An 18,517-nucleotide genomic window follows, 5' to 3' on the forward strand; every position below is an offset into this window, starting at 1 on the left:
TGGTTCAGAGGTGATGAGAGAGTCTCACATAAGAAACCATCTCTCAGTCAAAAGGAATCAACAGACCTTTATTGATATGTAGGAAATAATTGGAGTCAACAGGTGAATCAACTAACTTACTGCCTAGGGAAGGAGAGAAAAGTATATTTAAGGAGAAATTTTGGATGTCAGGAATATTCCATTAAGGAATTTCCCAGTTGTGAAATTCTCAAAATTGGAGTTCAGAGGAAAGAGAAGAGGGAAATCAAGGAGATTCTGTCCAGGATGTTTTCATGCTGAGTCCCATAGATAAGGGAGATGGTACTTTCCCAAGCTGAGGTCAGTTTATACCCACACCTGAGTCCCCAATTCTCCCCCAATAGTTCCCTCTTTCCTCTCCTGAGGCACAGATGGTTAGTCATCTACAATAGGGAGGCAGTTTCTCATGAGTGAGAGAAAACTTTTTTTAGTCTATTCTTCAGAATGTCAGCATGACTAGGTACCAGATTTAACAGTTTACTTTGGAAGGGCACACATTTTTAATTATTTATTGTCTGCTACAAAGTTAAAACTAAACACATGTAATTGCAATTTCATCAGGCTCATATTAAAGGTCCATCCTAAATATGACCCCATTCTTACAATTGGTACCCAGTCTTGTCTTCATATCATCACTCCATCCACAGTGTTTTGTAGAATGGTACAGTAATCAGAGGCATTGAAGGGGATTGGGACATAGAGTAGTTAATGGTGTCTGCTCTGTGTTTAGTGTTTGGTTTAAAGTCAGGAAGGCATTTTCTAAATATATTTATTTTTATTTATATATACACGGATGTGTGTATATATTTATAAACATAAAGATATATTTATAGATTATATATATATATATATATATATATATATATATATATGAGTGAAATATTCCCTCTTAAGAGTTAATATTCCTAGTGAAGTCCTCTCAGGGTTAAAAATTATTAAAACAAAGACAGACTATTACCCTCAGACTATTCTTAGAAGAAAGAGGGAGAGAGATCTTGCATTCCAAGACAGGTACCCTCCTGATTCTGTTAGGGAGGGAAATAGTGGAATATTTTCAGAGAAGAGATCTTGCATTCCTAGTTAATCACCTATTTGATGATAGACTGGGAGAACAGTAGCCTGGCTTCTCTTGTTTGATGATAAATACTAAGAAGACCTTGTATACTCAGACATTAATTCATTTAGATAGATAACAAAAGGCCATTAGATATCTTCTGATATCCTCACCATCTGGATGGTGAGGGAATATTCTATGAAAACATTTTATTCTTCTCTTTGTTAAGGGGTAGATTTTTCATGTAAAGATTGTAACTCTAAAAAAGGGAGGGGGGAGAAATCCTGCTATATAATCATATAATCTTGCTTGACTGTCACCTCAGGGCAGCTCCTTGATCTTTACTACTGACTTGGAGTATGCCCTTTTCTAGAGAAAAGTCAAAATAAACTTTCTTTTTTTGCTCAGAGGAGTCTCTATATTTTAAAGTTGATTTTTATTCCATTTGTGTGTGTGTGTGTGTGTGTGTGTGTGTGTGTGTGTGTGTGTAAAGGCACTCACACTTAATTTGCTTAGCAATATAATGTAGGCAAGAGTGGTAAGTGGATCAAATAAGGTAAAATGCACAGTACCCTACAGTCTTTAAAACACTTCATAAATGCTATATATTGTTATTTTTAAAAAAGTTATGACTATTATTAAGAAAAAGAATAATGATTAAAATGTGGCAAGTGGACATTGATAGCTGAGCTGGGACATCACAGTAGATTAGGGAATAAGAAAGAATAAATCAGAATGAGAAAAAGATATGATGCAGATAGGAGGAATTCACAACAGAACCTTAGTTACCCAAATGCCTCATTTTTATACAGGAAGAAACTTAGAAACATAAAAGCTGAATTAATCCCCTAAGGCCATACAGGTGTCAGAGGTTAGATTCTGTTTTCTAGGATTCCAAATCCTTTGTTCTTTGAACAATACTACACCTTGGCTCTTTAGCTCCTGTTTGTGCTCTATTTCTTATTCCTATTTCCTTAAGGTCTAAACTAAAGATGGTTATAGTAAGAGTAGAAGTTCCAAAGTTTAGCAAAATTATTGGAGCACCACTAGTCTTTCTTAATCTTTCTTAATTGGATACGGAAGACCTCTTAGTGGTTTTTTATAACTGAGCATTCTGAAGTTTGGGGGGGAGGATTCTGAAAAGGCAACATTTAAAACCCTAATTTTACTTGTTCCTTAAGGAAGATTCTCTATCCCATGAAGGGTAAGGGAAACAAGAAACTTAGAAAAGGGTGTTTACAACTTGAGGTAGAAAAATGCATTCCCAAGGCCATCAGCCTTAAATTTACCTTTCTAGCTGTTGTATATTCTCTTGTTTCTAGTCTGGCATCCATAGGTGAGTATTCACTTCCAAACTTCTGTCATCCTTTGCCCTTCAAAGATAGAATCAATTTAGAAAGCATCTATTAGGGTTCCACCCAGGTCAAGGTGCTCAGCTTAGCCCTGGATCATCTGAATGAGCCTGTAGATATATCTATTAAAACTATCCTGTGGTGCAGTGGTGAGAGATCTGCCTGTGGATCCAGTTAAATGTTGTTGGAAGTCCCATTTTTGCTTCATACTATCTAAATCATCCTAAGAAATCAATTTAGTTACAAATGAAGTTCTTAAGATTATATAGAAAAATTGGTGATGTGTTCTGTCGTAGACAATCTCCTCAAAAAATATTCACTAAAAAGGGCAGCTAGGTGGCACAGTGGGTAGAGCATGCACCCTGGACTCAGGAGGACCTGAGTTCAAGTCCTCAGACACTTAATGATGACCTTGGGCAAGCCACTTAACCCCATTGCCTTGCAAAAAGCCAAAGAAAACAAAATAATTCCCTATTAGAAGAGTTCTTGGAGCTAGAACTCTTAGTTTAGTCTCTGCTGGGCTGAGAAAGCACTTCATTAATATTTATGGCTGACGCAGAATTTGATGCTGAGTTGTTCGGTGACTTCAGGGAGATGAGACTATGACGTGGAACTCCCGGGCGGGTGTTCATTGGTTGTTGATTGGCCTCCACCCTGCCCACCTGCCCGGCAGGCACGGACCCGGGGCCTCCTAGGGCAGCTCAGGGAGGGCCCGAAGGCCGGAAGACTCCTGGCAGAAGAGCAGGGCACGAGCACGCCAGTCCCAAGCCCGCGGAGTGCGCGCATGCGCCGCGCCAAGACTGTGCACATGCGCAATTGCGCCCGCCCCGCCCACCTGGCCTCCTGCCTTCCGGGCTGCGGCCTCCCTGAAGGCCCTGTGCTGACCTCGCCTCCTGCCCTGGCCTCGTGGGTCCCCTAAGGATATTATCGGCTCTTTAGAATAAAAAGCAGCCCACCGTGGGTGCTTCCACAGGTAACTTTTTTCCTCTTTCTCACTGATAAAAACCCACAAAAACAGTCCACTTCCGGGGCATGATCTTCAAGTCCGGGGCTGCTTGCGCCGTGGCCGGGATTGTCATCATCCCCGGATACAAAGGACCAGGCTCCCGCTCAAGGGCCACCCAGGCCTCCGTGGACTTAGGCATAGTAAGTGAATTATGATCCAGAAGCCTGGCACTGCAGGAAGGGGCCCCGGGGTGGCATTTTTATTGCCGAGCTTCATTCCCCTTTGTGGTGAAATGTTCCCATTTTTTAATACCTTTTCCCGTTTATTTGCTGAAATTAAAGAATTCCCATGACGTCATCCTGCCGGTGACTTGTGGACAAATGGCTCCACCATCCCTCCCAGTCTAGGCTGTCCATAGTATCACTTGTATCACTTAGAATCATACCTGTGGGATCCATCCAACCATCAGTATTTGTCATTCCAAAAGAACTTTAGAACTCTGACTGGTTTAGCCCAGAATCCTGATATCACAAAATGGTTATTGCCTGAATAAACACGGCAATAAAGTGACCAATTTGCAGGTGTACAAACCATGAACAAAACATATTTACTATTCTCAACCAGACCCAATCCACCTGTGTTCTCAAAAACAAAATAAAAGTGTAAAAAAAAAAATTCAAAATTTTTTTTAGAAAATGGAACATTTATGATGTTATTTGGATTATCATGTCAATGTGCTGCTTCTTCGATGGCCCAGGGAGGAGAAAAGTAATAACTAGAAAGAAGTGATCAATTGAACAGCTCTCAAGTTTCTAAAACACCAATCAAATCATGAGCATTTATTCAGTGACTGCTACTTGTCCAGCACTGTGCTTAAGACAGGAAATTTCATAATTAAATTCGTAGGATTTCATTAAAAAAAACATTTTTTCTTCCCTCTTAAAATAAAGATCAGTGCTCTTCTCTCTCTCTCTGAACTATATTCTGATCCAAAATGAACATTTAAAGGACAAAGTCTTTCTTTTGCTTATAGGGATTTGGTTATAGTTCTGAAACTTAGGAAATGACTCAGGCACCAGGAAAATAAGAGCACACCCTCTCTGGAATGTTTTAGACTTTTAGTTCATTTTATTTTGGTCAGTTGGAACAAATTTCCCCTAGTCAATTGTTACCAATCTGCCTTAATACCAGTCTTTGAATTAGCAACTCAATGACTTGCAGAGTCAGTGTACTTTTCCTGCCTTCCATAAATGTTAAAATAACTTCATTTATGACATTGTTGCTGAGATGAATTTCTCATTTACGAAAGTCTTGGAAGGTGTCTGTCTTTTCAATAACCCAATGATATTCAGGTGTACATTTCATAGAATTTTTGCAATTCAATGAACATTTAAAAACCTAGTGTACCAGAATACATATTAAACCCTCAGAAACTAACAAACAAGCAAATGAAATCAGCCCTTTCTTTCTAACCAAGATACAGAGCATATATAGAGAGAAATTTATATCTATCCATATGTCCATTCATCCAGCTATCAACAATGTATCCTTCCATCCATCCACCCACCCACCCACCCATCCATCCATCTAGCTATCTAGCTATCTAGCTATCTGTCTATCTATGTATGTATCTGTCTATGTATCTATCTATCCATTCTTCCACCTATCTACATAAGTATATATATATATATATATATATATATATGCATATATGTGCACGTGTATGTATATCTATATTGTGTTATGGTAGATACATAAGTATATGCACATGCATTTATGTAGATATATGTGTGTATTATAGTAAATACATAAGAAAGGAGGGAGGAGAAAAGTAATAACTACAAAGAAGTGATCAATTGAACAGTTCTCAAGTTTCTAAAACACCAATCAAATCATGAGCATTTATTCAATGACTGCTACCTGTCCAGCACTGTGCTTAAGACGGGAAATTCAAAGACAAAATTTTAACTGGATATACTTTCATACGGTATTTTGGAAGAGCAGCACATATTTACATGTACCTACTTCACCCTCAAAATAATGTCCATTACTCCAGTCCTGCCCTCTAGAAGCATTCTTAAATTAATGTCATTCTCTCACATGGCAACTTTTAAAATATTGGACAGAATCGTAGCCTATATTTGGTCTTATTCCCTTTACAGCAGTATTGCTACTATCTTGCTTTCAACCCTTTCAGTTTTTTACCTTCTCTAAGCTTTTACTATACACTTCTAAGAATGTAGGTATCAATATGGAACTTAATAACTCATGTACATGATGAATAGAGAAGTAGGATAATGATACTGTTATGTTTCCCTTTTGAGCAAAGATAAATGTTGGACAGGTAGGCAGACCAACAGAAATATGGATGGATTGACATATGGTAGATAAATGGATGGATGAATAAATAGAAATGAAGATAAATGGTATAAAGACTGATAAATGATAGACCATGAATTGAAGATATACAGACAGATAGATATAAATGTTGACTAGGCAGAAAGATAAATGAAGGTGAGAGATGGTAGATAAACAGAAAATTAGCTAGATAGATATAAATAGGAGATGATAGATTAATAAATGGATAGTAAATAAATGGCAGATGGGTAAATAAATATGAAGATTAGCTGCACTTAAGTACATAATAGCCAATCACTAAACATTGTTAAGAACCTACTATGTTTCAGGCTTTGTAACAAGCAAGGTGGGGATACAAATATATTGCCCCTGCATTCAAGGAACTACCTTGAAAGTGTGAGTTAAGCAAGAAGCCTTGAACCTCACACATTTGCAGCTTCTATGCTTTCTGCCATACTTGGCTCCATTCTCATGTTCCATCTAAATTCCTTTCTGTCCAAGAAACCTAAACTGTTCCTTTGTGATGCTAGTAGCTTATTTCCATTGATTATCTCTGATTTATGCAGTATATATATAAAATATATATACATATATATTATATATATACTGTTTGTGCATAGCTTTTGAACACAGTAATATATTTGAGTGTGATTTTCATCTTCTTTTTAGTTCACACACATTTATCAGATATTTTTGATATATCTATTTGCATTTGCCTTCCTGGGTATTTTTCCTGTAAAAACATAGATAGGTATATATATTTATGCATGTACTTATGTACATATATTTTTAATTTTTGAAGGAAATCTCAAATATCAAGTACAGTAATGAATCTGAGATATAAATGGTATAAAGACTGATAAATGATAGACCATGAATTGAGATATACAGACATGTCGCTGCATTTGATAAGTATACTTAATAATAAAATTATTTGTTTACTTTAACATTCAATATTTAAACATTTTGAGTTCTATATTCCTGCCCACCTCATCTCTCTCCAACCTGTTGGGAAAGCAAACCATAGGATTTCTCTGAAAAGTGAAGTGTAGAGGGCAGAGCCAAGACATCAAAGTGAAGGCTTTAAAATTATGACTCTTGGCCTAAGATATCTCATGTAAAAGAGTAAAAAAAAAAAAGCTTTTTGCAATGGAGGGGGGGAGGTGGGGGAGATGAAGGGAATACCTAAGCCTTCATTCTCAACAGAAGTGACTCAGACAGGAAATATCATATACATTCAAAAGGTTATGGAAATCTAGCTTACCCTAGAGGAAAAAGAGAAGAGGAAAGGGATGGGAGAAAGGGAGGAGGGGTTTAGGTGATAGAAGAGAGGGAAGATCATGGAAGGGTGTAGTCTGATACAGTACACTTTTTGAGGAGGGTCCCTGTGAAAGGAGAGAGAATAAAATAAATAGGGGTAGGGAGGAATAGGTTGGTGGGAAATACAGCTAGTAATAGCAAATGAGGAAAAAAAAATAATGAAGTAACTTCACTGATGAACTTAAAATAAAGAACACAATCCATCTCAGAGACAGAGATGATGGTATCTGAACACAGATGGAAGCACACTTTTTATTTTTCTCTCACTTTATTTTTCTTGAGACTTCTCTATCTTTGTCAGGGGGAGGCTATTATGTTCACTTTTACAAGAAGATTATTGTAATGTGAAAAGTAATTAATTTTTTAAGAATGTGAAGTGTGAAGTCATGTCAAATAAACTTCCATTTTTAGACTTAAAGAAGAAAACAAAGATTATGTTTCAATCTTCACTGAGAGCTCATCAGATCTCCATGAATGTGGATAGTCTTTTTTGGTAGATTCTCTGTATTTTCTTGGCTCATTTTCTTGATCAGAGTAGCTGTGCCTTTCATATTTTATCATTTTTACAGTTTTGCTAGGTATATTTTTACTTTGTAATACAGCTAAAAATCTGGTATAGATAGGGCACCTTCCTAAATTTTTTTAATTCATTTGATATTCTTGATTTCTTATTCATCCAGATAAATTCTATTTTTTTTTTCTTGCTCTCTAAAAGAATTCTTTGGTAGTTTGATCAGTATGACACCAAATAAGTTAAGTAATCTAGGTAGAATTGACAATTTTTTATTATAATTTTATTATATTTAATCCATGACTGATGAATATTCTCCAGTTGTTCAGATTAATCTTTGAGTAAATAACATTGTTTTTAATTATGTCTTTATATTCTCTGACTTTACCCTGGCAGTTAGACTCTTAAGAATTTTATAATAAATACAATTACATTCAATTGAATTTCTATTTCTGTTGTGGGTTTTATTTTATAAAATAATATAATAATGCTGTTGATCATTTGAATATTAATTTATATTTTGTAATTTTACTGAAGTTATAAATTGTGCTAACTTTTTTTCATTGATTCTCTATGATTTTCTAAGTATAATGCTGTCTCTAGGATTTAGAAAGTGCTATCTATCTATAATTAATACAACATGTCATTTTATTTTTCTGAAGTTTTAAATTTAAAATTACTGGTACATTTTGCCAATATTTTTCTACATCAGTTAATATAAATGCATGCCTTTCATCATTTTTGTTGTGATTCTTGTTCTTAATATATTAAAGTATATTTATAACTTTGCAAATATAGAATCAATCCTAAAATCCTGGTATGAATCCAACTTTGTGTTATTGTAATCACTTTGCTGATTTTTTATCAAGGTTTATTATACATGCATACATATACCTATCTAGCATATATTATTTAGCATGTATATATGTGTATATATATAGTATAAATATATATGTATTGTGTATATAGTATATTTAAGTTGTATATAAAATCTTCCATGCAAATTATATCCTCAATATAGTTTACATATATTGGAGTTGAGAAAACAGACCATCTCAGCTTCATGGTCATAATAAGATGCTGCAATAATCTCTGAGTATTTCAGTAGTGGGTATTGCAATATAGAGATATAATAGGCACTTAGAGGATGCAGAGGTTCTGAGTAAAAACAAATAATCCATAGAAAAACATGAAAGTGTTTCTGAATAATACAAACTTTGAGAATGAGGAAGATTTGGGATATTGTATGGTGCTATGAGTCACAGTCAGCCTTTTCAGGGGATGAAAAAACCTTTTTAGGGGATAAAATAAATCATACATTTCCTTTGAAAGATAGGAAAAAAGAAGCAAAAATGTAAACAAGCCAATAGATGTTTAAGAGAGAAAAAATAAAAAACAAGGGTAATCAGACATACTGCTCAGAGATTGATACCTCCTATGTCACAAATAGATTAAGTATTATCACTGCCTCTCTGCCAAGGAAATATATTTTCAAAGTTTCTTTTTTCCTTGTGGGAAGGGGTTGGTCAGTTCCTTTTTGCAGATTGGAATGGGATGTTGAAAAGTATCTTTCAACTGTTCTTTGTACCTTTTATGCATATGAAGAGAACTGACAATATTTGCTATAAATCGGAAATCACCAATAATTCTTAAGACATTTAAGGAAAGTTTTATTTTAATTTATTCTCACTAAACCTGTTTCTTTTTTTCCTGAATGTATCTTTATGGATTCCTGGAGACAAACTTCTTACAGTTTATTAATTGGATAAATTATCAAAGAAAAAATTGAAATCAAGCAATAATGGAAGGATTCTTCTTCTCCAAATGGTATTTCAGGAATATTCTAGGCTAAGTTTAGTTAATGTAAGCAACTAGTCGTTGGTCAAGGTTGTTGAAATTAAATTATGAAGCATAAATCAGAAATAAGGTATAAAGAGTGACCTACACCAAAAGCCTAGAAGTTGGATACGATTTTTCCCATTTTCAGAAAGGACAGTGGAGACATCTATAATCAGGAATCTTGGATGCAGATTCAGAAAGAACAGAAGCTTGGTGAGAGATCAACATCAAAGAGAATATGGTTTAGTGACTTTAAATATCTATGATTATATATCTCCTTTCATACAAGACCATGGCTCAAATGTTAACTCTCCCATATCTGTTCTTTCTGTATTTGGCAAGTTCTGGCAAACACCCAGTAAGATAAGATTATACTTTGTCTATATCAAAATCAAAAATCATCTATAACACATCCATTGTTGTAAGACCAAATCATTTGTAAAAAGTTTTGGTGTCTATGGACATGATTTTTTATGTGAAGGTTTCCTAATGTTCCACAGTTTTCTCATAACACTCTTAACTTCTTTATTCCTCAGAGTATATAGCAAAGGGTTGAGTGAAGGGGCTCCAATGGCATAAAACACAGCCACCAATTTATCCATAGGAAAAGTTGTCAGTGGCCTGGTATATGTGAATGCACAGGGTCCAAAGAAGATGAGGACAACAATGAAGTGAGAGCTACAGGTGGAAAGAGCTTTGTACCTCCCTTCTCTACTCTGATTTCTCAGAGAATATAAGATAATAGGAGATCATTAGCAATATAAAGCTCACCATGCAGATAGCACCAGTATTAAAAACAACCAAGACATTTAATTACATACATGTCAGTACAGGCCAATTTCAACAAGGGTTGCATATCACAGAAATAGTGGTTGACTATATTGGGACCATAGAAGGGTAAATTCAAAGCAATGATAAGCTGGGCCATGGAATGTATAAACGACCCCAACCAGGCTAATTCCACTAATTTCCTACATACCTTCCTACTCATAATTGTCACATAGTGCAGAGGTTTACAGATAGCTGCATAACTGTCATTGGCCATCAAGATGAGGACCAGGATCTCCATGCAGCCAAAGAAATGTCCTGTAAATAGCTGGATCATTAACTAATCAAAGGAAATAAACTTCCTCTTGTGCAGACTATCTACTATGAGTCTTTGGGCTGTGGTGGTGGATAAACAAACATCAGAAAAAAGACAAATAGGTTGGGAAGAAGTACATGGGGGACCCAAGAGTGGGACTGTTCTTAATGGCGACAATGATAAGTAAGTTGCCCAAAACTGTGGCAATGTAGAAAATCAAGATGATGAGAAATACGATTTTCTCCCTTACTGGATCTTCAGTCAGTCCAACAAGAAGAAATTCAGTTAGATTATTTTTCATTTCTATAATGACTGTAAAATCTGAAATCTACTGTCGCTGTAAAAAGATAAAAATATTGTTAAGATACATTTTGTGTAATTTGGCAGCAAAAAATAATTCTCTTGTTCTCAGCTTTAAATTTTTCAGTACTTGAACTCTAATATTTCATGCAGGAAACTTCTACAAACAATTATTGTTCAAATCTAGTGCAATAGACCAGCTGTGCTTCTTCTGTTTTGTGACTTGGAATCTTGTATCTCTGTTAGTCCAAATGGAATTTGTGTCCCAATGTCCGTGAAGTTTACTTGCATCATTAGAGAAGTTACCAAAGACCTGTCAGTCTTTTGGTGCCCTGTATAAGGAAATATAGCATAAGGAATCATATTGTTCTTAACATGAACTTCATTTTAGAGAATCTCAGAACATAAATGGACTTCATAGATAATCACCCAAGGTAAAAAAGAAGCTGTTTTTACACAATGTGACTTCCTGTTCACAAGTGAATACTACCCATGGAAAGAATGTCTCTAAAGTGAGAAAGTTATCATTTTCATTGATTTCTATTCTTCTTAGTAACTTAAAAACAATTGTTTATAGTTCCTTACTAGGGCAAAATAGATGTAAAACAAAAGGAAAAGTAACAAAATGTGTTCCTTCCAAATGGCAGTTCTTCCACTGTTAGCAGCCAGTAGTCAGTTCTATCATCTTGTTAAGTCTTCTTTTCCAATTACAAAAATTCAAATGTATGTTTGTTTTTAGTAAATCTAAGAGGTCACAGTCATAGTTTCTCATTTCTCCAGGCTTTGTTTATAAATATGTCCCTTCTTTATAATAGTCCTGTCACTTTTTTTGCTTTTATTAAGCTTTTAGTTTCCCAGAAATACGAAAAAAATTGAATTTAGAGCAATGAGAAGCATTAGCAATCACCTAATCCAAACTTCTTTTTACATTAATTCATTACACTTGGAAAGCGATAAATTGTTTGCCTTTGGAAAGTAAGTTTCAGAGATGGATTGCAAATCAAATCTTTTTTTTTCTCATATGGACTTATGTCAAGTAAAACAAATCTACCTAGTTTTGATAGAATTTATTTGTTGAAATGAAAATTAAAAATTATGCTAATACTTCCCACAAAATGCATCTTATTAGTTTATATACCCTCACTGTGCAATTCACTGTGTTAGCTCTTCTTTCCAGATTCACCCTATCTTTGAATTTGATACTTATACAATGCTCATCTCCCTCTAAGTCTCTGAAGACATGATGGAACAGAACAGGAACAAGTACAAGTCCCTGAAAACTTTTCTTGCATGACTTTTCTCCACTTCAAAATCACTTCATTCAAAAAATTAACTAATCTAATTACCATCTAACTTAAATCTTCCTACAGTTCTCATTTTTTTCAGATACTCAGATATAATTTATGGTTACTTCATATCATTGTTCTGATTTGAAATTAGTTTGATGTGAATTCCCATTAATCCAATTATGCTAGCTTTTAGTTCAACTCTTGGATTTCTGAGTGCTATTTCTGAGTGCTATTTCTTAAATAGGATATTCTATAAAAATACAGTAATTGATATCAGTCTGAATAGATAATACATATCCTTTCAAGAGTCAATCTTCTCTTCACAAATTGTCTGAATTATATTCAAACTTTTTCATGATTTAAGATAAAATGAGAAATACATACTAAATGAAATCAGTGCTCTCCACATGGAGCTTTCATTCTATCCAGGGAAATACAGACAGAATAAAAACTGTAAAATATATAAAAGTATATGCAACACTTTCAAAAGTAAAATATGCGAACTTTAGTGCACATGTAATTAGTTTGCCCAAAGGGACCAATTTGGACTAATTCAATGATATGCGAGTCTTAGCTTTTAGACCCTCAGTGACAAGAGAAATTATGGAATTCATATTTCAAGAACTTCCTATGTCTTCTGATGAAAGAAGGAATCACAGAATTTCAGGGTTGGAAATAACTATTTCACATGAATTTGCATCTGTATCCTTAAAATAATTCCTATTGCAATATAATGAAGACTTGTTCTGCCTTAGTTACACTAAAAGGGAAACTATTGATTCCTAAGGCATCTCATTCAAGTTTTTAAGAGCTGCAGTCATTAGAAGGAAAGTCTCTTTGTCACTGATGTTATTTGTTTTTTTTTCCCCTGTAATCAAGGAGGATTTTTTTCTCTGCCCATTCTAATTAATTCTACCACCAAAGTAGAAATATAAAAACTAATCCATTTTCTAAGTGAGTTCCATTTGAATACTTGAAGACATTTTTCTTTACATTTGAGTCTGGTTCCATTGACTAATTGTTATTTGTATGAATTTTAACCAATTAAATACACCATTTGTCTTGTTTTGGATATTTTTCAGTTTATTGATATTCTGAAACCTGGTTTGGAACCAATAATAGAAAAAAATACATCATATTTTCTTTTACCATGGAGAGAGAGAAAAGGAACTCTTCCACTTCCTTGGCTGAAAGGCTCCATAACAGCTGAAAGCTCTTAGCCCAAAAATCATATTATCTGTTTTTCTCTTTCCTATTACATTTAAGTGATATTAATATACAGTAACTTATGAGTGTAATTTGGTAACCTGTGAAACTAATGTAGTCTTGATCTAGCAAGAAATTTAAAGCATAAAAGAAGAGTGAAGAAAATAGAAGAGGACATATTTGAGAATAAAGCATGAAGCAGTCAGTCTCTGATGCTGTAAAATCTCAGAAAATGGGAAATATCAGTGGTATGGAATGGACAAGGGGGACTATTAATAGGTTGCAAATAGGATATGAGAGAGATTGGAAGTTCCATTGATTTATTGGCACCAATGCTTCCCGAAGCTTGTCATTCTAGATCAGATAATTGTTCAGACCCCGGAGGATTCTATGATGATAGAGCCACCAACAATGAGAGGTGAAATATTGTACTATGATATAAAAGAATTTCCCCTTCTCTGATCGCTGATCAGAGTTCTGTGGTTTTCTTTTGATACTTTTTGTACAAAAAAAATTTCAATATAATTGATAAATTTATCAACTATCAAGCATTAAACATTTAATAGTGTTGGGTTAATGGAAAAAACTTTCAAATTAGACTTCAGGTTGGATATCTACTTTGATTCAGTTTTCTCATTAACTAACCTCATGTCATCTAATGACCCTTAAGTTTTCATCTAGTATTGACATTCTGTAAACCACTTTAGCAGTGCATATGGAAAATAAATAGACAAACAAATGAGCAAACAACAATATATTACGCTATGCCTAGATATCATAAGCCTAAAATTTGATTGGAGAGATGAGACAAAATAAAAGTCATGATGAGAAATAAAGAAAAATTCAGATATATATATATTGATAAAATTAATCATTTGATTGCTATAACTTACTTTATATTTCAATTGCCACCAACATTTTAAATTGGGGAGCAATTAATTATCTTCACTTGAAAGAAGACAGACCAAAACATTTTTACATTTTAAAATTTCTTCTTGAAGATGGTTTGGTCACCGTGTTTGAGAAAGGGTAAACTGCTTATACTAAGAGGCTTTCTATGATTTTTCCTCAATTCTTTATTTCTGCTTCCATTTTACTGTCTTTCTTTCCCCTGTCTCTATGCCCTCTCCATTGTAAGATCAAAATAAAAAACTGGAGATGATTTTTTAAAATTATTTCATTTCACTGGATGAAATGTTATATTGTAGGTTTTGTAAAATGAATATTTTCCCCTTTAGAATACAAAATGAAGTTAACACATTTTTTGTTTCCATTTATTGTCATAATTAGGAAATGATATCTGTTTTAAGAATGATATGGTATCTTAATTATCTGGTTGTAAGATTAGTCATGCTCTAAGTAAATGAAGAGACATAGAATTTATTTGGTAACTGTCACTACTGGTATCCTTCCCAACAGCAACAGAAGAAACACTTCAATTCATTCTTGCCCATCATAGAAAAAGAATCAGCAACTTTTCATCTTCAAGTTTTAAATTTTCAGATGAACACAGGAATATCTACCATTTTAGTAGAATCTAACACTGACTGCTCCATTGTGCTATGCCCAATTCTACTCTAAAGTGAATACTGATAGCCCGACACTGTTATCTAAATACTCAAACCTTTATAGAAAGCTTAACAAAGTTTGTCAAGTTAGAGATTTATCTTTTATCCTTTAGGGAACTGAGAAAGACCTCTATTGGAGACATGGCTTCTAAGTTCATCTTCCTTTACTGAGTTTAAGAACAAACCTAAAAATTAGCAAGACATTTCTAGTTCCAGATGTTGGATAAATAGGAATCAGGAAAATTTATCCTTCAGAGCATTTTTCTTGACCTTTATCCAAAAAATATTTTCCATGAAGCCAAGAGAGGAAAAAATGAATCTTGTGAGAGAGGAATTACTGCAAGTGTACTACAATTATAATAACTATCTCTTTGGACCTACCAATTCATCCCTGGGGAATTTGATGACTGGACCATGTTTTTCTTAGAATGAGTCAGCCAAATTACATAATATATTCTTCAGAATCATTGTCACTGCCACTAGCAGTCATCTTGTGATCTCATATCATCATTTGTCATTACTGGAAATGCCATCTATTAAATGTTCAGCCCCACTCTGTGCATGAAAAAGAAAACTTAAATATTTCTTGAGGGAACCAAGATTATTAGAATAAACTATAAATTTAGAAATTCTCAAGTTCAGTCTCCTAATTTCATAGAAGAAGAAACTGAGGCTCATGGAATTTGGGAGTCTCTTATGAAAAACTGATTTTATTCCATTGTTGAAATATTTAGGAATAAACTAGAAAACTAGATCACCATCATCACCGTCATCATCAAGCAGTCATCATCGTAACAAATAAGAAAGGGAACTATACTAGGTTTTTTTTTTAGATATGATGGGTTTGAGATATCTGTAAGATATTTGAGTTGTCTTAATAGTGATTCAAAATTAGAGCTCATGAGAGAGACTAACATATCTTCAGCTTTATCATCTATTTCTATATCAAACTCATCTATATTTCTATATCTAAGTATATATATATATATATATATATACATACATATTTCCTTTTTTTATATCACCTATACTTATCATTATGTCTGTATCCATAGCAATATCTGTATATGGAACTTCACAAATTTGTGTGAAGTTCATCAACAGAAACCATGCTAATTTTTTTCTGTTTCATTTCAACTTGGGGTATTTATTAAGGATAAGTACCTCTGGTGTGAGGGTAGCCAATTCCTTTTCAGGACTGTTCATCCAACTTGATGTCTACCTTCACCCATCTCTTATTTGTAGTACTAAGAAGCTAGATTGTGCACAGCAAGAAAACCCATAAAGTCATCTCAGTATATGAATTTTGAGATTAACCTTCAGACCTCAAATCTTTTGATTAGTTAAGGGAATATTTACCCCAAGTATCTGAAGACTTTGCACCAGCAGAATGGGCAAAAGAGAACAATTAGTTCCAATGGTCATAAATGTGGTTGAAATTAGCATTGTGGGTTGCTTAGATCTTGGTCAGACATAAAAAAATGCCATGATGATCTACTAAATTCTGCACTGAAGTCATTCATCCTAATTTATGACTTGCCACTGGACTTTGATGTCTTGGTAAAAGAATGATGAATCAAAACATCATCCTATGATGTTCCTGTTGCTCTTTAAAAATGAAAGACTAAAACATTATCTTCATATTCTATTTTTATACTGTAAAAATCATGTTATGGGAAATTCTTTTGAAGTTATATCTATATATGGAATAGAGTGTGGAATTTAATTGTTTCCAAGATAAACTATGATGTGTATGAAGAAAATTTAGAGAGATAATTAGGAGAACAGAATGATCAAGAATGAGAAGGTAGTAAGGGAAGATGCATAAGCAATATGAGAAAAAGAGGAGTAAATATGGAATCATCCACAAAAGACATCATTTTTTTCCTTAGGCAAGGGTTTTGGCTATAAGGGTGCACATTAGGGTGCTTTGGGTAGTTTGTGGAGAGAGACAAAAAAGGTTTGCAACAATCACTGTGGCAAATGAGAAATCTAAGAAGGTCTAACAAGATGGGGTAAAAGGATTACCTTAATGTGGATATGAAGCTAAGATTGTTCCTGTTTCAGTTATTTTTAATTTTGGTCTGATTCTTAGTATCCTTATATGGGATTTTTTTTATCAAAGATACTAGAGTGTTTTGACATTTCCTACTCCAGCTCATTTTACAAATGAGAAACAGAAACAGAGTTAAGTGACTTGTCCAGAGTCATATCTGAGATCTTATTTGAACTTTAAAAAAGATGAATCTTTCTGATTCCAAGCTCAATGATCTATTCCCTGCACCACCTAACCTCTGAAGGTAGTATTACATAACAAAAGGATAATTGTTACAGGTCTCAGCACCACAGCTTTATTACTTTCTTTAGCTCCTTTCAGAAGGTGAAAAAGTGGTAGATGTTGAGAATATTCCAAAGTTCAAAAATGTCATAGCCTCATTAGTGGTAGGCTAATGGAAGAAGATATTTGAATATAAAAATGACAATGCCAGAGAGTACAAGCACTGAAATGTTGATTGCTGATTTGAAAAAGAGTAAAGGAATAAATGTTTTGAGAGAAATGATATTAATAAAGAAGAGGATTGAAGGTGACAAACAGAAGGAATGAAGATGAAAAGAGAATTTCTGAGTTCAATAAAACTCAAAACAGGAAAATTAATGGGTTATGGTAAGACTAAGAAGTACAGTGAAGCAATGTTATAACTTAGATTGTTACTGATAAGATAGAATATTTGAGGGAGTATCTATATATATACATACATATACATATGTATATATGTTGAAGTCTAATATAATAGCAGTTTTGGAAAGGAGAGAAAGACTATAAACTAGTCACTGAACTCATTGAAGAAAGAACATTTTACTGTCAATTGATTGCAATCATTTAGATTTTGACTGTAACATAAATTTTGAATAATTTAAATCCCAAATTGGGCAGCTAGAGAATATTTTGTACCAAACTAGTAGTCAGGAAGACTAGAGTTCCTGAATTCAACTGTGAACTCTGATCTTTATTAGCTATGTGACACTGGGCAAGTTTACAGCACTTAATTTTCATTTCTTCATCTATGAAATGAACTGAAGAAGGAAATGGCAAACCACTCCAGCATCCTTGCCAAGAAAAACACAAAAGGTGACATGGAAAGTTGAATACAACTGAAGCAACTGAATACCAACAAAACCCACCTCAGATTAACAAGTGTTTGTTTGTTTTTAGTAATGGTGGAAAGTATCAAAGGAGAAGGGAGCTAAAAGTATTCAGTCTCCTCCACTATTACCAATGAATCGAGCAGTGTGAAAGAAAATATAGTTAATCCTGGAAAAGGAAGTCAAAAATCAATGATTCAGTATCATTAGAAGGCAGCCAAGTATCAGTGAGGCACAAAAAAATATTTATTTAGTAATTACTATATGTTACTATTTATTAAGAATTTATTAAGTATTTACTAGTCATTTATAAAATAAAGATTGAAGTTAAAATTTGAGTGAAAGAAAAGACAGAACCTATCTCATGGAGGTAATGTAGTAAGAGGAGAAGTTACCATATAAAAGGCAAAAGAAATTTAGCAGGGAAAAGGAAACAGAAATGTATCTACCCTGATACAAAATAATAAAATAATGAAGTATAATGGAGTATAAATTATTATGTGAAAAAGTAGGAGTAGTAATCATGAT

General features: G+C 33.9%; 1 long non-coding RNA gene and 1 pseudogene across 1 annotated transcript in view; one reads left to right on the forward strand and one right to left on the reverse strand.

Moving 5' to 3' along the window:
* Nucleotides 1–3,096: 3,096 nt before the first annotated feature.
* LOC141519064 (uncharacterized) overlaps nt 3,097–18,517 on the forward strand; it is a 222,306-nt gene continuing 206,885 nt past the window's right edge. Inside the window, exon 1 of the long non-coding RNA XR_012477347.1 lies at nt 3,097–3,397. This is a non-coding gene — a long non-coding RNA (uncharacterized LOC141519064). The remainder of the gene's footprint in view (nt 3,398–18,517) is intronic.
* Nucleotides 9,854–10,783, reverse strand: LOC141517192 (olfactory receptor 4C11-like; annotated as a pseudogene).

Source organism: Macrotis lagotis, chromosome 3 (assembly GCF_037893015.1).
Source record: "Macrotis lagotis isolate mMagLag1 chromosome 3, bilby.v1.9.chrom.fasta, whole genome shotgun sequence".
In the NCBI taxonomy this organism is placed as follows: Eukaryota; Metazoa; Chordata; class Mammalia; order Peramelemorphia; family Peramelidae; genus Macrotis; species Macrotis lagotis.